Below are 21773 nucleotides of genomic sequence, written 5' to 3'. Positions count from 1 at the left end.
CATTTTTTCAACTTATCAATAAATTTACTTGAGTTAAGAAGTAATAGCGGTATAAATTTAATGCTTTTGGGCACCTACAGCCAAACCACACTGGACATACCCAATCTCGTCTGATCTTGGAAACTATGCAGTGTTGGGCCTGGTTAGTACTTGGATGGGAGACCACCTGGGAATACCAGGTGCTGTAGTTAATTTTATACTGCCATAACATTCTTTTCTATTACATTTTACATTTAATTTTTTCAACTTATCAATGAATTTACTTGAGTTAAGAAGTAAAAGAGGTCTAAAGTTAATGGTTTTGAGCACCTACAGCCAAACCACACTGGACATGCCCAATCTCGTCTGATCTTGGAAGATATGCAGTGTTGGGACTGGTTTGTACTTGGATGGGAGACTACCTAGGAATCCCAGGTTCTGTAGGTAATTTTATACTGCCATAACATTCTTTTCTATTACATTTTACATTTCATTTTTTCAACTTATCAATGAATTTACTTGAGTTAAGAAGTAATAGAGGTCTAAAGTTAATGTTTTTGAGCACCTACAGCCAAACCACACTGGACATGCCCAATCTCGTCTGATCTGGGAAGCTAAGCAGTGTTGGGCCTGGTTAGTACTTGGATGGGAGACTACCTAGGAATCCCAGGTGCTGTAGGTAATTTTATACTGCCATAACATTCTTTTCTATTACATTTTACATTTAATTTTTTCAACTTATCAATGAATTTACTTGTGTTAAGAAGTAAAAGCGGTCTAAATTTAACGCTTTTGAGCACCTACAGCCAAACCACAGTGGACATCCCCAATCTCGTCTGATCTTGGAAGCTATGCAGTGTTGGGCCTGGTTAGTACTTGGATGGGAGACCACCTGGGAATACTAGGAGCTGTAGGTAATTTTATACTACCATAACATTCTTTTCTATTACATTTTACATTTAATTTTTTCAACTTATCAATGAATTTACTTGAGTTAAGAAGTAATAGAGGTCTAAATTTAATGCTTTTGAGCACCTACAGCCAAACCACACTGGACATGCCCAATCTTGTCTGATCTTGGAAGCTATGCAGTGTTAGGCCTCGTTTGTACTTGGATGGGAGACCACCTGGGAATACCAGGTGCTGTAGGTAATTTTAGACAACCAAAACATTCTTTTCTATTACATTTTACATTTCATTTTTTCAACTTATCAATGAATTTAATTGAGTTAAGAAGTAAAAGAGGTCTAAAGTTAATGTTTTTGAGCACCTACAGCCAAACCACACTGGACATGCCCAATCTCGTCTGATCTTGGAAGCTATGCAGTGTTGGGCCTGGTTAGTACTTGGATGGGAGACCACCTGGGAATACCAGGTGCTGTAGGTAATTTTATACTGCCATAACATTCTTTTCTATTACATTTTACATTTCATTTTTCAACTTATCATTGAATTTACTTGAGTTAAGAAGTAAAAGAGGTCTAAAGTTTATGTTTTTTAGCACCTACAGCCAAACCACACTGGACATGCCCAATCTCGTCTGAACTTGGAAGCTATGCAGTGTTGGGCCTGGTTAGTACTTGGATGGGAGACCACCTGGGATTACCAGGTGCTGTAGGTAATTGTATAGTGTAATAACATTCTTTTCTATTACATTTTAAATTTAATTTTTTCAACTTATCAATGAATTTACTTGAGTTAAGAAGTAATAGAGGTCTAAAGTTAATGTTTTTGAGCACCTACAGCCAAACCACACTGGACATGCCCAATCTCGTCTGATCTTGGAAGCTATGCAGTGTTGGGCCTGGTTAGTATTTGGATGGGAGACCACCTGTGAATACCAGGTGCTGTAGGTAATTTTATGCAGCCATAACATTCTTTTCTATTACATTTTACATTTAGTTTTTTCAACTTATCAATGAATTTACTTGAGTTAAGAAGTAAAAGAGGTCTAAAGTTAATGTTTTTGAGCACCTACAGCCAAACCACACTGGACATGCCCAATCTCGTCTGATTTTGGAAGCTATGCAGTGTTGGACCTGGTTAGTACTTGGATGGGAGACCACCTAGGAATCCCAGGTGCTGTAGGTAATTTTATACTGCCATAACAGTCTTTTCTATTACATTTTACATATAATTTTTTCAACTTATCAATGAATTTACTTGAGTTAAGAAGTAAAAGAGGTCTAAAGTTAAGGCTTTTAGCACCTACAGCCAAACCACACTGGACATGCCCAATCTCGTCTGATCTTGGAAGCTATGCAGTGTTGAGACTGGTTTGTACTTGGATGGGAGACTACCTAGGAATCCCAGGTTCTGTAGGTAATTTTATACTGCCATAACATTCTTTTCTATTACATTTTACATTTAATTTTTTCAACTTATCAATGAATTTACTTGAGTAAAGAAGTAAAAGAGGTCTAAAGTTAATGTTTTTGAGCACCTACAGCCAAACCACTGTGAACATGCCCAATCTCGTCTGATCTTGGAAGCTATGCAGTGTTGGGCCTGGTTAGTACTTGGATGGGAGACCACCTAGGAATCCCAGGTGCTGTAGGTAATTTTATACTGCCATAACAGTCTATTACATTTTACATTTAATTTTTTCAACTTATCAATGAATTTACTTGAGTAAAGAAGTAAAAGAGGTCTAAAGTTAATGTCTTTGAGCACCACCAGCCAAACCACACTGGACATGCCCAATCTCATCTGATATTGGAAGCTATGCAGTGTTGGGCCTGGATAGTACTTGGATGGGAGACCACCTAGGAATCCCTGGTGCTGTAGGTAATTTTATATAGCCATAACATTCTTTTCTATTACATTTTACATTTAATTTTTTCAACTTATCAATGAATTTACTTGAGTAAAGAAGTAAAAGATGTCTAAAGTTAATGTTTTTGAGCACCTACAGCCAAACCACACTGGACATGCCCAATCTCATCTGATCTTGGAAGCTATGCAGTGTTGGGCCTGGTTAGTACTTGGATGGGAGACCACCTGGGAATACCAGGTGCTGTAGGTAATTTTATACTGCCATAACATTCTTTTCTATTACATTTTACATTTAATTTTTTCAACTTATCAATGAATTTACTTGAGTTACGAAGTAATAGAGGTCTAAAGTTAATGCTTTTGCACACCTACAGCCAAACCACAGTGGACATGCCCAATCTCGTCTTATCTTGGAAGCTATGCAGTGTTGGGCCTGGTTAGTACTTGGATGGGAGACCACATGGGAATACCAGGAGCTGTAGATAATTTTATGCTGCCATAACATTCTTTTCTATTATATTTTACTTTTAATTTTACAACTTATCATTGAATTTACTTGAGTTAAGAAGTAAAAGAGGTCTAAAGTTAATGGTTTTGAGCACCTACAGCCAAACCACACTGGACATGCCCAATCTCGTCTGATCTTGGAAGCTATGCAGTGTTGGGCCTGGTTAGTACTTGGATGGGAGACCACCTGGGAATACCAGGTGCTGTAGGTAATTTTATACTGCCATAACATTCTTTTCTATTACATTTTACATTTAATTTTTTCAACTTATCAATGAATTTACTTGAGTTAAGAAGTAATAGCGGTATAAATTTAATGCTTTTGGGCACCTACAGCCAAACCACACTGGACATGCCCAATCTCGTCTGATCTTGGAAACTATGCAGTGTTGGGCCTGGTTAGTACTTGGATGGGAGACCACCTGGGAATACCAGGTGCTTAGGTAATTTTATACTGCCATAACATTCTTTTCTATTACATTTTACATTTAATTTTTTCAACTTATCAATGAATTTACTTGAGTTAAGAAGTAAAAGAGGTCTAAAGTTAATGGTTTTGAGCACCTACAGCCAAACCACACTGGACATGCCCAATCTTGTCTGATCTTGGAAGCTATGCAGTGTTGGGCCTGGTTAGTACTTGGATGGGAGACCACCTGGGAATACCAGATGCTGTAGGTAATTTTATACTGCCATAACATTCTTTTCTATTACATTTTACATTTCATTTTTCAACTTATCATTGAATTTACTTGAGTTAAGAAGTAAAAGAGGTCTAAAGTTAATGTTTTTGAGCACCTACAGCCAAACCACACTGGACATGCCCAATCTCGTCTGATCTTGGAAGCTATGCAGTGTTGGGCCTGGTTAGTACTTGGATGGGAGACCACCAGTGATTACCAGATGCTGTAGGTAATTTTATACTGCCGTAACATTCTTTTCTATTACATTTTAAATTTAATTTTTTCAACTTATCAATGAATTTACTTGAGTTAAGAAGTAATAGAGGTCTAAAGTTAATGTTTTTGAGCACCTACAGCCAAACCACACTGGACATGCCCAATCTCGTCTGATCTTGGAAGCTATGCAGTGTTGGGCCTGGTTAGTACTTGGATGGGAGACCACCTGGGAATACCAGGTGCTATAGGTAATTTTATATAGCCATAACATTCTTTTCTATTACATTTTACATTACATTTTTTCAACTTAGCAATGAATTTACTTGAGTTAAGAAGTAAAAGAGGTCTAAAGTTAATATTTTTCAGCACCTATAGCCAAACCACACTGGACATGGCCAATGTCGTTTGATCTTGGAAGCTATGCAGTGTTGGGAATGGTCAATACTTGGATGGGAGACCACCTGGGAATACCAGGTGCTGTAGGTAATTTTATACTGCCATAACATTCTTTTCTAGAACATTTTACATTTAATTTTTTCAACTTATCAATGAATTTACTTGAGTTAAGAAGTAAAAGAGGTCTAAAGTTAATGTTTTTGAGCACCTACAGCCAAACCACACAGGACATGCCCAATCTCATCTGATCTTGGAAGCTATGCAGTGTTGGGCCTGGTTAGTACTTGGATGGGAGACCACCTGGGAATACCAGGTGCTGTAGGTAATTTTATACTGCCATAACATTCTTTTCTATTACATTTTACATTTAATTTTTTCAACTTATCAATGAATTTACTTGAGTTAAGAAGTAATAGAGGTCTAAAGTTAATGCTTTTGCGCACCTACAGCCCCACCACACTGGACATGCCCAATCTTGTCTGATCTTGGAAGCTATGCAGTGTTGGGCCTGGTTAGTACTTGGATGGGAGACCACCTGGGAATACCAGGAGCTGTAGGTAATTTTATACTGCCATAACATTCTTTTCTATTATATTTTACATTTAATTTTACAACTTATCATTGGATTTACTTGAGTTAAGAAGTAAAAGAGGTCTAAAGTTAATGTTTTTGCGCACCTACAGCCAAACCACACTGGACATGCCCAATCTCGTCTGATCTTGGAAGCTATACAGTGTTGGGCCTAGTTAGTACTTGGATGGGAGACCACCTGGGAATACCAGGAGCTGTAGGTAATTTTATACTGCCATAACATTCTTTTCTATTACATTTTACATTTCATTTTTTCAACTTATCAATAAATTTACTTGAGTTAAGAAGTAATAGCGGTATAAATTTAATGCTTTTGGGCACCTACAGCCAAACCACACTGGACATACCCAATCTCGTCTGATCTTGGAAACTATGCAGTGTTGGGCCTGGTTAGTACTTGGATGGGAGACCACCTGGGAATACCAGGTGCTGTAGTTAATTTTATACTGCCATAACATTCTTTTCTATTACATTTTACATTTAATTTTTTCAACTTATCAATGAATTTACTTGAGTTAAGAAGTAAAAGAGGTCTAAAGTTAATGGTTTTGAGCACCTACAGCCAAACCACACTGGACATGCCCAATCTCGTCTGATCTTGGAAGATATGCAGTGTTGGGACTGGTTTGTACTTGGATGGGAGACTACCTAGGAATCCCAGGTTCTGTAGGTAATTTTATACTGCCATAACATTCTTTTCTATTACATTTTACATTTAATTTTTTCAACTTATCAATGAATTTACTTGAGTAAAGAAGTAAAAGAGGTCTAAAGTTAATGTTTTTGAGCACCTACAGCCAAACCACAGTGGACATGCCCAATCTCGTGTGATCTTGGAAGCTATGCAGTGTTGGGCCTGGTTAGTACTTGGATGGGAGACCACCTAGGAATCCCAGGTGCTGTAGTTAATTTTATACTGCAATAACAGTCTATTACATTTTACATTTCATTTTTTCAACTTATCAATGAATTTACTTGAGTAAAGAAGTAAAAGAGGTCTAAAGTTAATGTCTTTGAGCACCTACAGCCAAACCACACTGGACATGCCCAATCTCGTCTGATAAAGGAAGCGATGCAGTGTTGGGCCTGGATGGTACTTGGATGGGAGACCACCTAGGAATCCCTAGTGCTGTAGGTAATTTTATATAGCCATAACATTCTTTTCTATTACATTTTACATTACATTTTTTCAACTTATCAATGAATTTACTTGAGTTAAGAAGTAATAGCGGTATAAATTTAATGCTTTTGGGCACCTACAGCCAAACCACACTGGACATGCCCAATCTCGTCTGATCTTGGAAACTATGCAGTGTTGGGCCTGGTTAGTACTTGGATGGGAGACCACCTGGGAATACCAGGTGCTGTAGGTAATTTTATACTGCCATAACATTCTTTTCTATTACATTTTACATTTAATTTTTTCAACTTATCAATGAATTTACTTGAGTTAAGAAGTAAAAGAGGTCTAAAGTTAATGGTTTTGAGCACCTACAGCCAAACCACACTGGACATGCCCAATCTCGTCTGATCTTGGAAGCTATGCAGTGTTGGGCCTGGTTAGTATTGGATGGGAGACCACCTGGGAATACCAGGTGCTGTAGGTAATTTTATACTGCCATAACATTCTTTTCTATTACATTTTACATTTCATTTTTCAACTTATCATTGAATTTACTTGAGTTAAGAAGTAAAAGAGGTCTAAAGTTAATGTTTTTGAGCACCTACAGCCAAACCACACTGGACATGCCCAATCTCGTCTGAACTTGGAAGCTATGCAGTGTTGGGCGTGGTTAGTACTTGAATGGGAGACCACCAGGGATTACCACGTGCTGTAGGTAATTTTATACTGCCATAACATTCTTTTCTATTACATTTTAAATTTAATTTTTTCAACTTATCAATGAATTTACTTGAGTTAAGAAGTAATAGAGGTCTAAAGTTAATGTTTTTGAGCACCTACAGCCAAACCACACTGGACATGCCCAATCTCGTCTGATCTTGGAAGCTATGCAGTGTTGGGCCTGGTTAGTACTTGGATGGGAGACCACCTGGGAATACCAGGTGCTGTAGGTCATTTTATGCAGCCATAACATTCTTTTCTATTACATTTTACATTTCATTTTTCAACTTATCATTGAATTTACTTGAGTTAAGAAGTAAAAGAGGTCTAAAGTTAATGTTTTTGAGCACCTACAGCCAAACCACACTGGACATGCCCAATCTCGTCTGATCTTGGAAGCTATGCAGTGTTGGGCCTGGTTATTACTTGGATGGGAGACCACCAGTGATTACCAGATGCTGTAGGTAATTTTATACTGCCATAACATTCTTTTCTATTACATTTTAAATTTAATTTTTTCAACTTATCAATGAATTTACTTGAGTTAAGAAGTAATAGAGGTCTAAAGTTAATGTTTTTGAGCACCTATAGCCAAACCACACTGGACATGCCCAATCTCGTCTGATCTTGGAAGCTATGCAGTGTTGGGCCTGGTTAGTACTTGGATGGGAGACCACCTGGGAATACCAGGTGCTATAGGTAATTTTATATAGCCATAACATTCTTTTCTATTACATTTTACATTACATTTTTTCAACTTAGCAATGAATTTACTTGAGTTAAGAAGTAAAAGAGGTCTAAAGTTAATACTTTTCAGCACCTATAGCCAAACCACACTGGACATGGCCAATGTCGTTTGATCTTGGAAGCTATGCAGTGTTGGGAATGGTCAATACTTGGATGGGAGACCACCTGGGAATACCAGGTGCTGTAGGTAATTTTATACTGCCATAACATTCTTTTCTAGAACATTTTACATTTAATTTTTTCAACTTATCAATGAATTTACTTGAGTTAAGAAGTAAAAGAGGTCTAAAGTTAATGTTTTTGAGCACCTACAGCCAAACCACACAGGACATGCCCAATCTTGTCTGATCTTGGAAGCTATGCAGTGTTGGGCCTGGTTAGTACTTGGATGGGAGACCACCTGGGAATACCAGGAGCTGTAGGTAATTTTATACTGCCATAACATTCTTTTCTATTATATTTTACATTTAATTTTACAACTTATCATTGGATTTACTTGAGTTAAGAAGTAAAAGAGGTCTAAAGTTAATGTTTGTGCGCACCTACAGCCAAACCACACTGGACATGCCCAATCTCGTCTGATCTTGGAAGCTATACAGTGTTGGGCCTGGTTAGTACTTGGATGGGAGACCACCTGGGAATACCAGGAGCTGTAGGTAATTTTATACTGCCATAACATTCTTTTCTATTACATTTTACATTTCATTTTTTCAATTTATCAATAAATTTACTTGAGTTAAGAAGTAATAGCGGTATAAATTTAATGCTTTTGGGCACCTACAGCCAAACCACACTGGACATGCCCAATCTCGTCTGAACTTGGAAGCTATGCAGTGTTGGGCGTGGTTAGTACTTGAATGGGAGACCACCAGGGATTACCACGTGCTGTAGGTAATTTTATACTGCCATAACATTCTTTTCTATTACATTTTAAATTTAATTTTTTCAACTTATCAATGAATTTACTTGAGTTAAGAAGTAATAGAGGTCTAAAGTTAATGTTTTTGAGCACCTACAGCCAAACCACACTGGACATGCCCAATCTCGTTTATCTTGGAAGCTATGCAGTGTTGGGCCTGGTTAGTACTTGGATGGGAGACCACCTGGGAATACCAGGTGCTGTAGGTCATTTTATGCAGCCATAACATTCTTTTCTATTACATTTTACATTTCATTTTTCAACTTATCATTGAATTTACTTGAGTTAAGAAGTAAAAGAGGTCTAAAGTTAATGTTTTTGAGCACCTACAGCCAAACCACACTGGACATGCCCAATCTCGTCTGATCTTGGAAGCTATGCAGTGTTGGGCCTGGTTATTACTTGGATGGGAGACCACCAGTGATTACCAGATGCTGTAGGTAATTTTATACTGCCATAACATTCTTTTCTATTACATTTTAAATTTAATTTTTTCAACTTATCAATGAATTTACTTGAGTTAAGAAGTAATAGAGGTCTAAAGTTAATGTTTTTGAGCACCTACAGCCAAACCACACTGGACATGCCCAATCTCGTCTGATCTTGGAAGCTATGCAGTGTTGGGCCTGGTTAGTACTTGGATGGGAGACCACCTGGGAATACCAGGTGCTATAGGTAATTTTATATAGCCATAACATTCTTTTCTATTACATTTTACATTACATTTTTTCAACTTAGCAATGAATTTACTTGAGTTAAGAAGTAAAAGAGGTCTAAAGTTAATACTTTTCAGCACCTATAGCCAAACCACACTGGACATGGCCAATGTCGTTTGATCTTGGAAGCTATGCAGTGTTGGGAATGGTCAATACTTGGATGGGAGTCCACCTGGGAATACCAGGTGCTGTAGGTAATTTTATACTGCCATAACATTCTTTTCTAGAACATTTTACATTTAATTTTTTCAACTTATCAATGAATTTACTTGAGTTAAGAAGTAAAAGAGGTCTAAAGTTAATGTTTTTGAGCACCTACAGCCAAACCACACAGGACATGCCCAATCTTGTCTGATCTTGGAAGCTATGCAGTGTTGGGCCTGGTTAGTACTTGGATGGGAGACCACCTGGGAATACCAGGAGCTGTAGGTAATTTTATACTGCCATAACATTCTTTTCTATTATATTTTACATTAATTTTACAACTTATCATTGGATTTACTTGAGTTAAGAAGTAAAAGAGGTCTAAAGTTAATGTTTTTGCACACCTACAGCCAAACCACACTGGACATGCCCAATCTCGTCTGATCTTGGAAGCTATACAGTGTTGGGCCTGGTTAGTACTTGGATGGGAGACCACCTGGGAATACCAGGAGCTGTAGGTAATTTTATACTGCCATAACATTCTTTTCTATTACATTTTACATTTCATTTTTTCAATTTATCAATAAATTTACTTGAGTTAAGAAGTAATAGCGGTATAAATTTAATGCTTTTGGGCACCTACAGCCAAACCACACTGGACATGCCCAATCTCGTCTGATCTTGGAAACTATGCAGTGTTGGGCCTGGTTAGTACTTGGATGGGAGACCACCTGGGAATACCAGGTGCTGTAGGTAATTTTATACTGCCATAACATTCTTTTCTATTACATTTTACATTTAATTTTTTCAACTTATCAATGAATTTACTTGAGTTAAGAAGTAAAAGAGGTCTAAAGTTAATGGTTTTGAGCACCTACAGCCAAACCACACTGGACATGCCCAATCTCGTCTGATCTTGGAAGCTATGCAGTGTTGGGCCTGGTTAGTACTTGGATGGGAGACCACCTGGGAATACCAGGTGCTGTAGGTAATTTTATACTGCCATAACATTCTTTTCTATTACATTTTACATTTCATTTTTCAACTTATCATTGAATTTACTTGAGTTAAGAAGTAAAAGAGGTCTAAAGTTAATGTTTTTGAGCACCTACAGCCAAACCACACTGGACATGCCCAATCTCGTCTGAACTTGGAAGCTATGCAGTGTTGGGCGTGGTTAGTACTTGAATGGGAGACCACCAGGGATTATCACGTGCTGTAGGTAATTTTATACTGCCATAACATTCTTTTCTATTACATTTTAAATTTAATTTTTTCAACTTATCAATGAATTTACTTGAGTTAAGAAGTAATAGAGGTCTAAAGTTAATGTTTTTGAGCACCTACAGCCAAACCACACTGGACATGCCCAATCTCGTCTGATCTTGGAACCTATGCAGTGTTGGGCCTGGTTAGTACTTGGATGGGAGACCACCTGGGAATACCAGGTGCTATAGGTAATTTTATATAGCCATAACATTCTTTTCTATTACATTTTACATTACATTTTTTCAACTTAGCAATGAATTTACTTGAGTTAAGAAGTAAAAGAGGTCTAAAGTTAATATTTTTCAGCACCTATAGCCAAACCACACTGGACATGGCCAATGTCGTTTGATCTTGGAAGCTATTCAGTGTTGGGAATGGTCAATACTTGGATGGGAGACCACCTGGGAATACCAGGTGCTGTAGGTAATTTTATACTGCCATAACATTCTTTTCTAGAACATTTTACATTTAATTTTTTCAACTTATCAATGAATTTACTTGAGTTAAGAAGTAAAAGAGGTCTAAAGTTAATGTTTTTGAGCACCTACAGCCAAACCACACAGGACATGCCCAATCTCATCTGATCTTGGAAGCTATGCAGTGGTGGGCCTGGTTAGTATTTGGATGGGAGACCACCTGGGAATACCAGGTGCTGTAGGTAATTTTATACTGCCATAACATTCTTTTCTATTACATTTTACATTTCATTTTTCAACTTATCATTGAATTTACTTGAGTTAAGAAGTAAAAGAGGTCTAAAGTTAATGTTTTGGAGCACCTACAGCCAAACCACACTGGACATGCCCAATCTCGTCTGAACTTGGAAGCTATGCAGTGTTGGGCGTGGTTAGTACTTGAATGGGAGACCACCAGGGATTACCACGTGCTGTAGGTAATTTTATACTGCCATAACATTCTTTTCTATTACATTTTAAATTTAATTTTTTCAACTTATCAATTAATTTACTTGAGTTAAGAAGTAATAGAGGTCTAAAGTTAATGTTTTTGAGCAACTACAGCCAAACCACACTGGACATGCCCAATCTCGTCTGATCTTGGAAGCTATGCAGTGTTGGGCCTGGTTAGTACTTGGATGGGAGACCACCTGGGAATACCAGGTGCTATAGGTAATTTTATATAGCCATAACATTCTTTTCTATTACATTTTACATTACATTTTTTCAACTTAGCAATGAATTTACTTGAGTTAAGAAGTAAAAGAGGTCTAAAGTTAATATTTTTCAGCACCTATAGCCAAACCACACTGGACATGGCCAATGTTGTTTGATCTTGGAAGCTATTCAGTGTTGGGAATGGTCAATACTTGGATGGGAGACCACCTGGGAATACCAGGTGCTGTAGGTAATTTTATACTGCCATAACATTCTTTTCTAGAACATTTTACATTTAATTTTTTCAACTTATCAATGAATTTACTTGAGTTAAGAAGTAAAAGAGGTCTAAAGTTAATGTTTTTGAGCACCTACAGCCAAACCACACAGGACATGCCCAATCTCATCTGATCTTGGAAGCTATGCAGTGTTGGGCCTGGTTAGTACTTGGATGGGAGACCACCTGGGAATACCAGGTGCTGTAGGTAATTTTATACTGCCATAACATTCTTTTCTATTACATTTTACATTTAATTTTTTCAACTTATCAATGAATTTACTTGAGTTAAGAAGTAATAGAGGTCTAAAGTTAATGCTTTTGAGCACCTACAGCCACACCACACTGGACATGCCCAATCTTGTCTGATCTTGGAAGCTATGCAGTGTTGGGCCTGGTTAGTACTTGGATGGGAGACCACCTGGGAATACCAGGAGCTGTAGGTAATTTTATACTGCCATAACATTCTTTTCTATTATATTTTACATTTAATTTTACAACTTATCATTGGATTTACTTGAGTTAAGAAGTAAAAGAGGTCTAAAGTTAATGTTTTTGCGCACCTACAGCCAAACCACACTGGAAATGCCCAAACTCGTCTGATCTTGGAAGCTATACAGTGTTGGGCCTGGTTAGTACTTGGATGGGAGACCACCTGGGAATACCAGGAGCTGTAGGTAATTTTATACTGCCATAACATTCTTTTCTATTACATTTTACATTTCATTTTTTCAATTTATCAATAAATTTACTTGAGTTAAGAAGTAATAGCGGTATAAATTTAATACTTTTGGGCACCTACAGCCAAACCACACTGGACATGCCCAATCTCGTCTGATCTTGGAAACTATGCAGTGTTGGGCCTGGTTAGTACTTGGATGGGAGACCACCTGGGAATACCAGGTGCTGTAGTTAATTTTATACTGCCATAACATTCTTTTCTATTACATTTTACATTTAATTTTTTCAACTTATCAATGAATTTACTTGAGTTAAGAAGTAAAAAAGGTCTAAAGTTAATGGTTTTGAGCACCTACAGCCAAACCACACTGGACATGCCCAATCTCGTCTGATCTTGGAAGCTTTGCAGTGTTGGGACTGGTTTGTACTTGGATGGGAGACTACCTAGGAATCCCAGGTTCTGTAGGTAATTATATACTGCCATAACATTCTTTTCTATTACATTTTACATTTAATTTTTTCAACTTATCAATGAATTTACTTGAGTAAAGAAGTAAAAGAGGTCTAAAGTTAATGTTTTTGAGCACCTACAGCCAAACCACAGTGGACATGCCCAATCTCGTGTGATCTTGGAAGCTATGCAGTGTTGGGCCTGGTTAGTACTTGGATGGGAGACCACCTAGGAATCCCAGGTGCTGTAGGTAATTTTATACTGCAATAACAGTCTATTACATTTTACATTTCATTTTTTCAACTTATCAATGAATTTACTTGAGTAAAGAAGTAAAAGAGGTCTAAAGTTAATGTGTTTGAGCACCTACAGCCAAACCACACTGGACATGCCCAATCTCGTCTGATAAAGGAAGCGATGCAGTGTTGGGCCTGGATGGTATTGGATGGGAGACCACCTAGGAATCCCTAGTGCTGTAGGTAATTTTATAGAGCCATAACATTCTTTTCTATTACATTTTACATTACATTTTTTCAACTTATCAATGAATTTACTTGAGTTAAGAAGTAATAGCGGTATAAATTTAATGCTTTTGGGCACCTACAGCCAAACCACACTGGACATGCCCAATCTCGTCTGATCTTGGAAACTATGCAGTGTTGGGCATGGTTAGTACTTGGATGGGAGACCACCTGGGAATACCAGGTGCTGTAGGTAATTTTATACTGCCATAACATTCTTTTCTATTACATTTTACATTTAATTTTTTCAACTTATCAATGAATTTACTTGAGTTAAGAAGTAAAAGAGGTCTAAAGTTAATGGTTTTGAGCACCTACAGCCAAACCACACTGGACATGCCCAATCTCGTCTGATCTTGGAAGCTATGCAGTGTTGGGCCTGGTTAGTACTTGGATGGGAGACCACCTGGGAATACCAGGTGCTGTAGGTAATTTTATACTGCCATAACATTCTTTTCTATTACATTTTACATTTCATTTTTCAACTTATCATTGAATTTACTTTAGTTAAGAAGTAAAAGAGGTCTAAAGTTAATGTTTTTGAGCACCTACAGCCAAACCACACTGGACATGCCCAATCTCGTCTGAACTTGGAAGCTATGCAGTGTTGGGCGTGGTTAGTACTTGAATGGGAGACCACCAGGGATTACCACGTGCTGTAGGTAATTTTATACTGCCAGAACATTCTTTTCTATTACATTTTAAATTTAATTTTTTCAACTTATCAATGAATTTACTTGAGTTAAGAAGTAATAGAGGTCTAAAGTTAATGTTTTTGAGCACCTACAGCCAAACCACACTGGACATGCCCAATCTCGTCTGATCTTGGAAGCTATGCAGTGTTGGGCCTGGTTAGTACTTGGATGGGAGACCACCTGGGAATACCAGGTGCTGTAGGTCATTTTATGCAGCCATAACTTTCTTTTCTATTACATTTTACATTTAATTTTTTCAACTTATCAATGAATTTACTTGAGTTAAGAAGTAAAAGAGGTCTAAAGTTAATGGTTTTGAGTACCTACAGCCAAACCACACTGGACATGCCCAATCTTGTCTGATCTTGGAAACTATGCAGTGTTGGGCCTGGTTAGTACTTGGATGGGAGACCACCTGGGAATACCAGATGCTGTAGGTAATTTTATACTGCCATAACATTCTTTTCTATTACATTTTACATTTCATTTTTCAACTTATCATTGAATTTACTTGAGTTAAGAAGTAAAAGAGGTCTAAAGTTAATGTTTTTGAGCACCTACAGCCAAACCACACTGGACATGCCCAATCTCATCTGATCTTGGAAGCTATGCAGTGTTGGGCCTGGTTAGTACTTGGATGGGAGACCACCAGTGATTACCAGATGCTGTAGGTAATTTTATACTGCCATAACATTCTTTTCTATTACATTTTAAATTTAATTTTTTCAACTTATCAATGAATTTACTTGAGTTAAGAAGTAATAGAGGTCTAAAGTTAATGTTTTTGAGCACCTACAGCCAAACCACACTGGACATGCCCAATCTCGTCTGATCTTGGAAGCTATGCAGTGTTGGGCCTGGTTAGTACTTGGATGGGAGACCACCTGGGAATACCAGGTGCTATAGGTAATTTTATATAGCCATAACATTCTTTTCTATTACATTTTACATTACATTTTTTCAACTTAGCAATGAATTTACTTGAGTTAAGAAGTAAAAGAGGTCTAAAGTTAATATTTTTCAGCACCTATAGCCAAACCACACTGGACATGGCCAATGTCGTTTGATCTTGGAAGCTATGCAGTGTTGGGAATGGTCAATACTTGGATGGGAGACCACCTGGGAATACCAGGTGCTGTAGGTAATTTTATACTGCCATAACATTCTTTTCTAGAACATTTTACATTTAATTTTTTCAACTTATCAATGAATTTACTTGAGTTAAGAAGTAAAAGAGGTCTAAAGTTAATGTTTTTGAGCACCTACAGCCAAACCACACAGGACATGCCCAATCTCATCTGATCTTGGAAGCTATGCAGTGTTGGGCCTGGTTAGTACTTGGATGGGAGACCACCTGGGAATACCAGGAGCTGTAGGTAATTTTATACTGCCATAACATTCTTTTCTATTATATTTTACATTTAATTTTACAACTTATCATTGGATTTACTTGAGTTAAGAAGTAAAAGAGGTCTAAAGTTAATGTTTTTGCGCACCTACAGCCAAACCACACTGGACATGCCCAATCTCGTCTGATCTTGGAAGCTATACAGTGTTGGGCCTGGTTAGAACTTGGATGGGAGACCACCTGGGAATACCAGGAGCTGTAGGTAATTTTATACTGCCATAACATTCTTTTCTATTACATTTTACATTTCATTTTTTCAACTTATCAATAAATTTACTTGAGTTAAGAAGTAATAGCGGTATAAATTTAATGCTTTTGGGCACCTACAGCCAAACCACACTGGACATGCCCAATCTCGTCTGAACTTGGAAGCTATGCAGTGTTGGGCGTGGTTAGTACTTGAATGGGAGACCACCAGGGATTACCACGTGCTGTAGGTAATTTTATACTGCCATAACATTCTTTTCTATTACATTTTAAATTTAATTTTTTCAACTTATCAATTAATTTACTTGAGTTAAGAAGTAATAGAGGTCTAAAGTTAATGTTTTTGAGCACCTACAGCCAAACCACACTGGACATGCCCAATCTCGTCTGATCTTGGAAGCTATGCAGTGTTGGGCCTGGTTAGTACTTGGATGGGAGACTACCTGGGAATACCAGGTGCTATAGGTAATTTTATATAGCCATAACATTCTTTTCTATTACATTTTACATTACATTTTTTCAACTTAGCAATGAATTTACTTGAGTTAAGAAGTAAAAGAGGTCTAAAGTTAATATTTTTCAGCACCTATAGCCAAACCACACTGGACATGGCCAATGTCGTTTGATCTTGGAAGCTATTCAGTGTTGGGAATGGTCAATACTTGGATGGGAGACCACCTGGGAATACCAGGTGCTGTAGGTAATTTTATACTGCCATAACATTCTTTTCTAGAACATTTTACATTTAATTTTTTCAACTTATCAATGAATTTACTTGAGTTAAGAAGTAAAAGAGGTCTAAAGTTAATGTTTTTGAGCACCTACAGCCAAACCACACAGGACATGCCCAATCTCATCTGATCTTGGAAGCTATGCAGTGTTGGGCCTGGTTAGTACTTGGATGGGAGACCACCTGGGAATACCAGGTGCTGTAGGTAATTTTATACTGCCATAACATTCTTTTCTATTACATTTTACATTTAATTTTTTCAACTTATCAATGAATTTACTTGAGTTAAGAAGTAATAGAGGTCTAAAGTTAATGCTTTTGAGCACCTACAGCCACACCACACTGGACATGCCCAATCTTGTCTGATCTTGGAAGCTATGCAGTGTTGGGCCTGGTTAGTACTTGGATGGGAGACCACCTGGGAATACCAGGAGCTGTAGGTAATTTTATACTGCCATAACATTCTTTTCTATTATATTTTACATTTAATTTTACAACTTATCTTTGGATTTACTTGAGTTAAGAAGTAAAAGAGGTCTAAAGTTAATGTTTTTGCGCACCTACAGCCAAACCACACTGGACATGCCCAATCTCGTCTGATCTTGGAAACTATGCAGTGTTGGGCCAGGTTAGTACTTGGATGGGAGACCACCTGGGAATACCAGGTGCTGTAGTTAATTTTATACTGCCATAACATTCTTTTCTATTACATTTTACATTTAATTTTTTCAACTTATCAATGAATTTACTTGAGTTAAGAAGTAAAAGAGGTCTAAAGTTAATGGTTTTGAGCACCTACAGCCAAACCACACTGGACATGCCCAATCTCGTCTGATCTTGGAAGCTTTGCAGTGTTGGGACTGGTTTGTACTTGGATGGGAGACTACCTAGGAATCCCAGGTTCTGTAGGTAATTTTATACTGCCATAACATTCTTTTCTATTACATTTTACATTTAATTTTTTCAACTTATCAATGAATTTACTTGAGTAAAGAAGTAAAAGAGGTCTAAAGTTAATGTTTTTGAGCACCTACAGCCAAACCACAGTGGACATGCCCAATCTCGTGTGATCTTGGAAGCTATGCAGTGTTGGGCCTGGTTAGTACTTGGATGGGAGACCACCTAGGAATCCCAGGTGCTGTAGGTAATTTTATACTGCAATAACAGTCTATTACATTTTACATTTCATTTTTTCAACTTATCAATGAATTTACTTGAGTAAAGAAGTAAAAGAGGTCTAAAGTTAATGTGTTTGAGCACCTACAGCCAAACCACACTGGACATGCCCAATCTCGTCTGATAAAGGAAGCGATGCAGTGTTGGGCCTGGATGGTATTGGATGGGAGACCACCTAGGAATCCCTAGTGCTGTAGGTAATTTTATAGAGCCATAACATTCTTTTCTATTACATTTTACATTACATTTTTTCAACTTATCAATGAATTTACTTGAGTTAAGAAGTAATAGCGGTATAAATTTAATGCTTTTGGGTACCTACAGCCAAACCACACTGGACATGCCCAATCTCGTCTGATCTTGGAAACTATGCAGTGTTGGGCATGGTTAGTACTTGGATGGGAGACCACCTGGGAATACCAGGTGCTGTAGGTAATTTTATACTGCCATAACATTCTTTTCTATTACATTTTACATTTAATTTTTTCAACTTATCAATGAATTTACTTGAGTTAAGAAGTAAAAGAGGTCTAAAGTTAATGGTTTTGAGCACCTACAGCCAAACCACACTGGACATGCCCAATCTCGTCTGATCTTGGAAGCTATGCGGTGTTGGGCCTGGTTAGTACTTGGATGGGAGACCACCTGGGAATACCAGGTGCTGTAGGTAATTTTATACTGCCATAACATTCTTTTCTATTACATTTTACATTTCATTTTTCAACTTATCATTGAATTTACTTTAGTTAAGAAGTAAAAGAGGTCTAAAGTTAATGTTTTTGAGCACCTACAGCCAAACCACACTGGACATGCCCAATCTCGTCTGAACTTGGAAGCTATGCAGTGTTGGGCGTGGTTAGTACTTGAATGGGAGACCACCAGGGATTACCACGTGCTGTAGGTAATTTTATACTGCCAGAACATTCTTTTCTATTACATTTTAAATTTAATTTTTTCAACTTATCAATGAATTTACTTGAGTTAAGAAGTAATAGAGGTCTAAAGTTAATGTTTTTGAGCACCTACAGCCAAACCACACTGGACATGCCCAATCTCGTCTGATCTTGGAAGCTATGCAGTGTTGGGCCTGGTTAGTACTTGGATGGGAGACCACCTGGGAATACCAGGTGCTGTAGGTCATTTTATGCAGCCATAACTTTCTTTTCTATTACATTTTACATTTAATTTTTTCAACTTATCAATGAATTTACTTGAGTTAAGAAGTAAAAGAGGTCTAAAGTTAATGGTTTTGAGTACCTACAGCCAAACCACACTGGACATGCCCAATCTTGTCTGATCTTGGAAACTATGCAGTGTTGGGCCTGGTTAGTACTTGGATGGGAGACCACCTGGGAATACCAGATGCTGTAGGTAATTTTATACTGCCATAACATTCTTTTCTATTACATTTTACATTTCATTTTTCAACTTATCATTGAATTTACTTGAGTTAAGAAGTAAAAGAGGTCTAAAGTTAATGTTTTTGAGCACCTACAGCCAAACCACACTGGACATGCCCAATCTCGTCTGATCTTGGAAGCTATGCAGTGTTGGGCCTGGTTAGTACTTGGATGGGAGACCACCAGTGATTACCAGATGCTGTAGGTAATTTTATACTGCCATAACATTCTTTTCTATTACATTTTAAATTTAATTTTTTCAACTTATCAATGAATTTACTTGAGTTAAGAAGTAATAGAGGTCTAAAGTTAATGTTGTTGAGCACGTACAGCCAAACCACACTGGACATGCCCAATCTCGTCTGATCTTGGAAGCTATGCAGTGTTGGGCCTGGTTAGTACTTGGATGGGAGACCACCTGGGAATACCAGGTGCTATAGGTAATTTTATATAGCCATAACATTCTTTTCTATTACATTTTACATTACATTTTTTCAACTTAGCAATGAATTTACTTGAGTTAAGAAGTAAAAGAGGTCTAAAGTTAATATTTTTCAGCACCTATAGCCAAACCACACTGGACATGGCCAATGTCGTTTGATCTTGGAAGCTATCCAGTGTTGGGAATGGTCAATACTTGGATGGGAGACCACCTGGGAATATCAGGTGCTGTAGGTAATTTTATACTGCCATAACATTCTTTTCTAGAACATTTTACATTTAATTTTTTCAACTTATCAATGAATTTACTTGAGTTAAGAAGTAAAAGAGGTCTAAAGTTAATGTTTTTGAGCACCTACAGCCAAATCACACAGGACATGCCCAATCTCATCTGATCTTGGAAGCTATGCAGTGTTGGGCCTGGTTAGTACTTGGATGGGAGACCACCTGGGAATACCAGGTGCTGTAGGTAATTTTATACTGCCATAACATTCTTTTCTATTACATTTTACATTTAATTTTTTCAACTTATCAATGAATTTACTTGAGTTAAGAAGTAATAGAGGTCTAAAGTTAATGCTTTTGCGCACCTACAGCCACACCACACTGGACATGCCCAATCTTGTCTGATCTTGGAAGCTATGCAGTGTTGGGCCTGGTTAGTACTTGGATGGGAGACCACCTGGGAATACCAGGAGCTGTAGGTAATTTTATACTGCCATAACATTCTTTTCTATTATATTTTACATTTAATTTTACAACTTATCATTGGATTTACTTGAGTTAAGAAGTAAAAGAGGTCTAAAGTTAATGTTTTTGCGCACCTACAGCCAAACCACACTGGACATGCCCAATCTCGTCTGATCTTGGAAGCTATACAGTGTTGGGCCTGTTTAGTACTTGGATGGGAGACCACCTGGGAATACCAGGAGCTGTAGGTAATTTTATACTGCCATAACATTCTTTTCTATTACATTTTACATTTCATTTTTTCAACTTATCAATAAATTTACTTGAGTTAAGAAGTAATAGCGGTATAAATTTAATGCTTTTGGGCACCTACAGCCAAACCACACTGGACATGCCCAATCTCGTCTGATCTTGGAAACTATGCAGTGTTGGGCCTGGTTAGTACTTGGATGGGAGACCACCTGGGAATACCAGGTGCTGTAGTTAATTTTATACTGCCATAACATTCTTTTCTATTACATTTTACATTTAATTTTTTCAACTTATCAATGAATTTACTTGAGTTAAGAAGTAAAAGAGGTCTAAAGTTAATGGTTTTGAGCACCTACAGCCAATCCACACTGGACATGCCCAATCTCGTCTGATCTTGGAAGCTATGCAGTGTTGGGACTGGTTTGTACTTGGATGGGAGACTACCTAGGAATCCCAGGTTCTGTAGGTAATTTTATACTGCCATAACATTCTTTTCTATTACATTTTACATTTAATTTTTTCAACTTATCAATGAATTTACTTGAGTAAAGAAGTAAAAGAGGTCTAAAGTTAATGTTTTTGAGCACCTACAGCCAAACCACAGTGGACATGCCCAATCTCGTGTGATCTTGGAAGCTATGCAGTGTTGGGCCTGGTTAGTACTTGGATGGGAGACCACCTAGGAATCCCAGGTGCTGTAGGTAATTTTATACTGCAATAACAGTCTATTACATTTTACATTACATTTTTTCAACTTATCAATGAATTTACTTGAGTAAAGAAGTAAAAGAGGTCTAAAGTTAATGTCTTTGAGCACCTACAGCCAAACCACACTGGACATGCCCAATCTCGTCTGATAAAGGAAGCGATGCAGTGTTGGGCCTGGATGGTACTTGGATGGGAGACCACCTAGGAATCCCTAGTGCTGTAGGTAATTTTATATAGCC

At 37.5% G+C, this 21773-nt stretch overlaps 14 non-coding genes and 67 pseudogenes across 14 annotated transcripts; all 81 read left to right on the top strand.

Moving 5' to 3' along the window:
- The first annotated feature begins 72 nt into the window (after positions 1 to 72).
- On the top strand, positions 73 to 191 carry LOC148451361 (5S ribosomal RNA). Its single transcript, XR_015875072.1, has one exon. It is a non-coding gene; the product is annotated as a 5S ribosomal RNA (ribosomal RNA).
- A 116-nt stretch (positions 192 to 307) lies between these two features.
- LOC148451360 (5S ribosomal RNA) lies at positions 308 to 426 on the top strand (annotated as a pseudogene).
- A 116-nt stretch (positions 427 to 542) lies between these two features.
- Positions 543 to 661, top strand: LOC148451359 (5S ribosomal RNA; annotated as a pseudogene).
- A 116-nt stretch (positions 662 to 777) lies between these two features.
- Positions 778 to 896, top strand: LOC148451358 (5S ribosomal RNA; annotated as a pseudogene).
- A 116-nt stretch (positions 897 to 1012) lies between these two features.
- On the top strand, positions 1013 to 1131 carry LOC148451357 (5S ribosomal RNA; annotated as a pseudogene).
- A 116-nt stretch (positions 1132 to 1247) lies between these two features.
- On the top strand, positions 1248 to 1366 carry LOC148451356 (5S ribosomal RNA). Its single transcript, XR_015874969.1, has one exon. It is a non-coding gene; the product is annotated as a 5S ribosomal RNA (ribosomal RNA).
- Positions 1367 to 1481: 115 nt separating this feature from the next.
- On the top strand, positions 1482 to 1600 carry LOC148451355 (5S ribosomal RNA; annotated as a pseudogene).
- A 116-nt stretch (positions 1601 to 1716) lies between these two features.
- LOC148451354 (5S ribosomal RNA) lies at positions 1717 to 1835 on the top strand (annotated as a pseudogene).
- A 116-nt stretch (positions 1836 to 1951) lies between these two features.
- Positions 1952 to 2070, top strand: LOC148451353 (5S ribosomal RNA; annotated as a pseudogene).
- Positions 2071 to 2185: 115 nt separating this feature from the next.
- Positions 2186 to 2304, top strand: LOC148451352 (5S ribosomal RNA; annotated as a pseudogene).
- A 116-nt stretch (positions 2305 to 2420) lies between these two features.
- Positions 2421 to 2539, top strand: LOC148451351 (5S ribosomal RNA; annotated as a pseudogene).
- A 111-nt stretch (positions 2540 to 2650) lies between these two features.
- On the top strand, positions 2651 to 2769 carry LOC148451350 (5S ribosomal RNA; annotated as a pseudogene).
- A 116-nt stretch (positions 2770 to 2885) lies between these two features.
- Positions 2886 to 3004, top strand: LOC148451349 (5S ribosomal RNA). The gene has a single exon (XR_015874963.1). It is a non-coding gene; the product is annotated as a 5S ribosomal RNA (ribosomal RNA).
- A 116-nt stretch (positions 3005 to 3120) lies between these two features.
- LOC148451348 (5S ribosomal RNA) lies at positions 3121 to 3239 on the top strand (annotated as a pseudogene).
- A 115-nt stretch (positions 3240 to 3354) lies between these two features.
- On the top strand, positions 3355 to 3473 carry LOC148451347 (5S ribosomal RNA). Its single transcript, XR_015874968.1, has one exon. It is a non-coding gene; the product is annotated as a 5S ribosomal RNA (ribosomal RNA).
- Positions 3474 to 3589: 116 nt separating this feature from the next.
- LOC148451346 (5S ribosomal RNA) lies at positions 3590 to 3707 on the top strand (annotated as a pseudogene).
- A 116-nt stretch (positions 3708 to 3823) lies between these two features.
- LOC148451345 (5S ribosomal RNA) lies at positions 3824 to 3942 on the top strand (annotated as a pseudogene).
- Positions 3943 to 4057: 115 nt separating this feature from the next.
- LOC148451344 (5S ribosomal RNA) lies at positions 4058 to 4176 on the top strand (annotated as a pseudogene).
- A 116-nt stretch (positions 4177 to 4292) lies between these two features.
- Positions 4293 to 4411, top strand: LOC148451343 (5S ribosomal RNA; annotated as a pseudogene).
- Positions 4412 to 4762: 351 nt separating this feature from the next.
- Positions 4763 to 4881, top strand: LOC148451342 (5S ribosomal RNA; annotated as a pseudogene).
- A 116-nt stretch (positions 4882 to 4997) lies between these two features.
- LOC148451341 (5S ribosomal RNA) lies at positions 4998 to 5116 on the top strand (annotated as a pseudogene).
- Positions 5117 to 5231: 115 nt separating this feature from the next.
- LOC148451340 (5S ribosomal RNA) lies at positions 5232 to 5350 on the top strand (annotated as a pseudogene).
- A 116-nt stretch (positions 5351 to 5466) lies between these two features.
- On the top strand, positions 5467 to 5585 carry LOC148451339 (5S ribosomal RNA). Its single transcript, XR_015875071.1, has one exon. It is a non-coding gene; the product is annotated as a 5S ribosomal RNA (ribosomal RNA).
- A 116-nt stretch (positions 5586 to 5701) lies between these two features.
- LOC148451338 (5S ribosomal RNA) lies at positions 5702 to 5820 on the top strand (annotated as a pseudogene).
- Positions 5821 to 5936: 116 nt separating this feature from the next.
- LOC148451337 (5S ribosomal RNA) lies at positions 5937 to 6055 on the top strand (annotated as a pseudogene).
- Positions 6056 to 6401: 346 nt separating this feature from the next.
- On the top strand, positions 6402 to 6520 carry LOC148451336 (5S ribosomal RNA). Its single transcript, XR_015875172.1, has one exon. It is a non-coding gene; the product is annotated as a 5S ribosomal RNA (ribosomal RNA).
- A 116-nt stretch (positions 6521 to 6636) lies between these two features.
- Positions 6637 to 6754, top strand: LOC148451335 (5S ribosomal RNA; annotated as a pseudogene).
- A 115-nt stretch (positions 6755 to 6869) lies between these two features.
- On the top strand, positions 6870 to 6988 carry LOC148451334 (5S ribosomal RNA; annotated as a pseudogene).
- Positions 6989 to 7104: 116 nt separating this feature from the next.
- LOC148451333 (5S ribosomal RNA) lies at positions 7105 to 7223 on the top strand. Its single transcript, XR_015875165.1, has one exon. It is a non-coding gene; the product is annotated as a 5S ribosomal RNA (ribosomal RNA).
- A 115-nt stretch (positions 7224 to 7338) lies between these two features.
- Positions 7339 to 7457, top strand: LOC148451332 (5S ribosomal RNA; annotated as a pseudogene).
- A 116-nt stretch (positions 7458 to 7573) lies between these two features.
- Positions 7574 to 7692, top strand: LOC148451331 (5S ribosomal RNA). Its single transcript, XR_015875148.1, has one exon. It is a non-coding gene; the product is annotated as a 5S ribosomal RNA (ribosomal RNA).
- Positions 7693 to 8043: 351 nt separating this feature from the next.
- LOC148451330 (5S ribosomal RNA) lies at positions 8044 to 8162 on the top strand (annotated as a pseudogene).
- A 115-nt stretch (positions 8163 to 8277) lies between these two features.
- On the top strand, positions 8278 to 8396 carry LOC148451329 (5S ribosomal RNA; annotated as a pseudogene).
- A 116-nt stretch (positions 8397 to 8512) lies between these two features.
- Positions 8513 to 8631, top strand: LOC148451328 (5S ribosomal RNA; annotated as a pseudogene).
- A 116-nt stretch (positions 8632 to 8747) lies between these two features.
- LOC148451327 (5S ribosomal RNA) lies at positions 8748 to 8865 on the top strand (annotated as a pseudogene).
- Positions 8866 to 8980: 115 nt separating this feature from the next.
- Positions 8981 to 9099, top strand: LOC148451326 (5S ribosomal RNA; annotated as a pseudogene).
- A 116-nt stretch (positions 9100 to 9215) lies between these two features.
- Positions 9216 to 9334, top strand: LOC148451325 (5S ribosomal RNA; annotated as a pseudogene).
- Positions 9335 to 9685: 351 nt separating this feature from the next.
- LOC148451324 (5S ribosomal RNA) lies at positions 9686 to 9804 on the top strand (annotated as a pseudogene).
- A 114-nt stretch (positions 9805 to 9918) lies between these two features.
- LOC148451323 (5S ribosomal RNA) lies at positions 9919 to 10037 on the top strand (annotated as a pseudogene).
- Positions 10038 to 10153: 116 nt separating this feature from the next.
- LOC148451322 (5S ribosomal RNA) lies at positions 10154 to 10272 on the top strand. Its single transcript, XR_015875171.1, has one exon. It is a non-coding gene; the product is annotated as a 5S ribosomal RNA (ribosomal RNA).
- A 116-nt stretch (positions 10273 to 10388) lies between these two features.
- Positions 10389 to 10507, top strand: LOC148451321 (5S ribosomal RNA). Its single transcript, XR_015874967.1, has one exon. It is a non-coding gene; the product is annotated as a 5S ribosomal RNA (ribosomal RNA).
- Positions 10508 to 10622: 115 nt separating this feature from the next.
- On the top strand, positions 10623 to 10741 carry LOC148451320 (5S ribosomal RNA; annotated as a pseudogene).
- Positions 10742 to 10857: 116 nt separating this feature from the next.
- LOC148451319 (5S ribosomal RNA) lies at positions 10858 to 10976 on the top strand (annotated as a pseudogene).
- Positions 10977 to 11327: 351 nt separating this feature from the next.
- On the top strand, positions 11328 to 11446 carry LOC148451318 (5S ribosomal RNA; annotated as a pseudogene).
- Positions 11447 to 11561: 115 nt separating this feature from the next.
- On the top strand, positions 11562 to 11680 carry LOC148451317 (5S ribosomal RNA; annotated as a pseudogene).
- Positions 11681 to 11796: 116 nt separating this feature from the next.
- LOC148451316 (5S ribosomal RNA) lies at positions 11797 to 11915 on the top strand (annotated as a pseudogene).
- Positions 11916 to 12266: 351 nt separating this feature from the next.
- LOC148451315 (5S ribosomal RNA) lies at positions 12267 to 12385 on the top strand (annotated as a pseudogene).
- A 116-nt stretch (positions 12386 to 12501) lies between these two features.
- On the top strand, positions 12502 to 12620 carry LOC148451314 (5S ribosomal RNA; annotated as a pseudogene).
- A 115-nt stretch (positions 12621 to 12735) lies between these two features.
- Positions 12736 to 12854, top strand: LOC148451313 (5S ribosomal RNA; annotated as a pseudogene).
- Positions 12855 to 12970: 116 nt separating this feature from the next.
- Positions 12971 to 13089, top strand: LOC148451312 (5S ribosomal RNA; annotated as a pseudogene).
- A 116-nt stretch (positions 13090 to 13205) lies between these two features.
- LOC148451311 (5S ribosomal RNA) lies at positions 13206 to 13324 on the top strand (annotated as a pseudogene).
- Positions 13325 to 13440: 116 nt separating this feature from the next.
- On the top strand, positions 13441 to 13559 carry LOC148451310 (5S ribosomal RNA; annotated as a pseudogene).
- Positions 13560 to 13904: 345 nt separating this feature from the next.
- Positions 13905 to 14023, top strand: LOC148451309 (5S ribosomal RNA; annotated as a pseudogene).
- Positions 14024 to 14139: 116 nt separating this feature from the next.
- Positions 14140 to 14258, top strand: LOC148451308 (5S ribosomal RNA). The gene has a single exon (XR_015874966.1). It is a non-coding gene; the product is annotated as a 5S ribosomal RNA (ribosomal RNA).
- A 115-nt stretch (positions 14259 to 14373) lies between these two features.
- On the top strand, positions 14374 to 14492 carry LOC148451307 (5S ribosomal RNA; annotated as a pseudogene).
- Positions 14493 to 14608: 116 nt separating this feature from the next.
- On the top strand, positions 14609 to 14727 carry LOC148451306 (5S ribosomal RNA). Its single transcript, XR_015875164.1, has one exon. It is a non-coding gene; the product is annotated as a 5S ribosomal RNA (ribosomal RNA).
- Positions 14728 to 14843: 116 nt separating this feature from the next.
- LOC148451305 (5S ribosomal RNA) lies at positions 14844 to 14962 on the top strand (annotated as a pseudogene).
- Positions 14963 to 15077: 115 nt separating this feature from the next.
- Positions 15078 to 15196, top strand: LOC148451304 (5S ribosomal RNA; annotated as a pseudogene).
- Positions 15197 to 15312: 116 nt separating this feature from the next.
- On the top strand, positions 15313 to 15431 carry LOC148451303 (5S ribosomal RNA; annotated as a pseudogene).
- A 351-nt stretch (positions 15432 to 15782) lies between these two features.
- LOC148451302 (5S ribosomal RNA) lies at positions 15783 to 15901 on the top strand (annotated as a pseudogene).
- A 115-nt stretch (positions 15902 to 16016) lies between these two features.
- Positions 16017 to 16135, top strand: LOC148451301 (5S ribosomal RNA; annotated as a pseudogene).
- A 116-nt stretch (positions 16136 to 16251) lies between these two features.
- LOC148451300 (5S ribosomal RNA) lies at positions 16252 to 16370 on the top strand (annotated as a pseudogene).
- A 116-nt stretch (positions 16371 to 16486) lies between these two features.
- LOC148451299 (5S ribosomal RNA) lies at positions 16487 to 16605 on the top strand (annotated as a pseudogene).
- Positions 16606 to 16956: 351 nt separating this feature from the next.
- Positions 16957 to 17075, top strand: LOC148451298 (5S ribosomal RNA; annotated as a pseudogene).
- Positions 17076 to 17191: 116 nt separating this feature from the next.
- LOC148451297 (5S ribosomal RNA) lies at positions 17192 to 17310 on the top strand (annotated as a pseudogene).
- Positions 17311 to 17425: 115 nt separating this feature from the next.
- On the top strand, positions 17426 to 17544 carry LOC148451296 (5S ribosomal RNA; annotated as a pseudogene).
- Positions 17545 to 17660: 116 nt separating this feature from the next.
- LOC148451295 (5S ribosomal RNA) lies at positions 17661 to 17779 on the top strand (annotated as a pseudogene).
- A 116-nt stretch (positions 17780 to 17895) lies between these two features.
- On the top strand, positions 17896 to 18014 carry LOC148451294 (5S ribosomal RNA; annotated as a pseudogene).
- A 345-nt stretch (positions 18015 to 18359) lies between these two features.
- On the top strand, positions 18360 to 18478 carry LOC148451293 (5S ribosomal RNA; annotated as a pseudogene).
- A 116-nt stretch (positions 18479 to 18594) lies between these two features.
- LOC148451292 (5S ribosomal RNA) lies at positions 18595 to 18713 on the top strand. The gene has a single exon (XR_015875063.1). It is a non-coding gene; the product is annotated as a 5S ribosomal RNA (ribosomal RNA).
- Positions 18714 to 18828: 115 nt separating this feature from the next.
- On the top strand, positions 18829 to 18947 carry LOC148451291 (5S ribosomal RNA; annotated as a pseudogene).
- A 116-nt stretch (positions 18948 to 19063) lies between these two features.
- On the top strand, positions 19064 to 19182 carry LOC148451290 (5S ribosomal RNA). Its single transcript, XR_015875162.1, has one exon. It is a non-coding gene; the product is annotated as a 5S ribosomal RNA (ribosomal RNA).
- Positions 19183 to 19298: 116 nt separating this feature from the next.
- Positions 19299 to 19417, top strand: LOC148451289 (5S ribosomal RNA; annotated as a pseudogene).
- Positions 19418 to 19532: 115 nt separating this feature from the next.
- On the top strand, positions 19533 to 19651 carry LOC148451288 (5S ribosomal RNA; annotated as a pseudogene).
- Positions 19652 to 19767: 116 nt separating this feature from the next.
- LOC148451287 (5S ribosomal RNA) lies at positions 19768 to 19886 on the top strand (annotated as a pseudogene).
- Positions 19887 to 20237: 351 nt separating this feature from the next.
- LOC148451286 (5S ribosomal RNA) lies at positions 20238 to 20356 on the top strand (annotated as a pseudogene).
- A 116-nt stretch (positions 20357 to 20472) lies between these two features.
- Positions 20473 to 20591, top strand: LOC148451285 (5S ribosomal RNA; annotated as a pseudogene).
- Positions 20592 to 20706: 115 nt separating this feature from the next.
- On the top strand, positions 20707 to 20825 carry LOC148451284 (5S ribosomal RNA; annotated as a pseudogene).
- Positions 20826 to 20941: 116 nt separating this feature from the next.
- On the top strand, positions 20942 to 21060 carry LOC148451283 (5S ribosomal RNA; annotated as a pseudogene).
- Positions 21061 to 21176: 116 nt separating this feature from the next.
- LOC148451282 (5S ribosomal RNA) lies at positions 21177 to 21295 on the top strand (annotated as a pseudogene).
- Positions 21296 to 21411: 116 nt separating this feature from the next.
- Positions 21412 to 21530, top strand: LOC148451281 (5S ribosomal RNA; annotated as a pseudogene).
- The last annotated feature ends 243 nt before the right edge of the window (positions 21531 to 21773 follow it).

Source organism: Taudactylus pleione, unplaced genomic scaffold (assembly GCF_031769625.1).
Source record: "Taudactylus pleione unplaced genomic scaffold, aTauple2 ptg001184l, whole genome shotgun sequence".
Classification (NCBI taxonomy): domain Eukaryota; kingdom Metazoa; phylum Chordata; class Amphibia; order Anura; family Myobatrachidae; genus Taudactylus; species Taudactylus pleione.
Note: the sequence above shows the minus strand (reverse complement) of the source record. Positions and strands in the feature narration are given on the sequence as shown.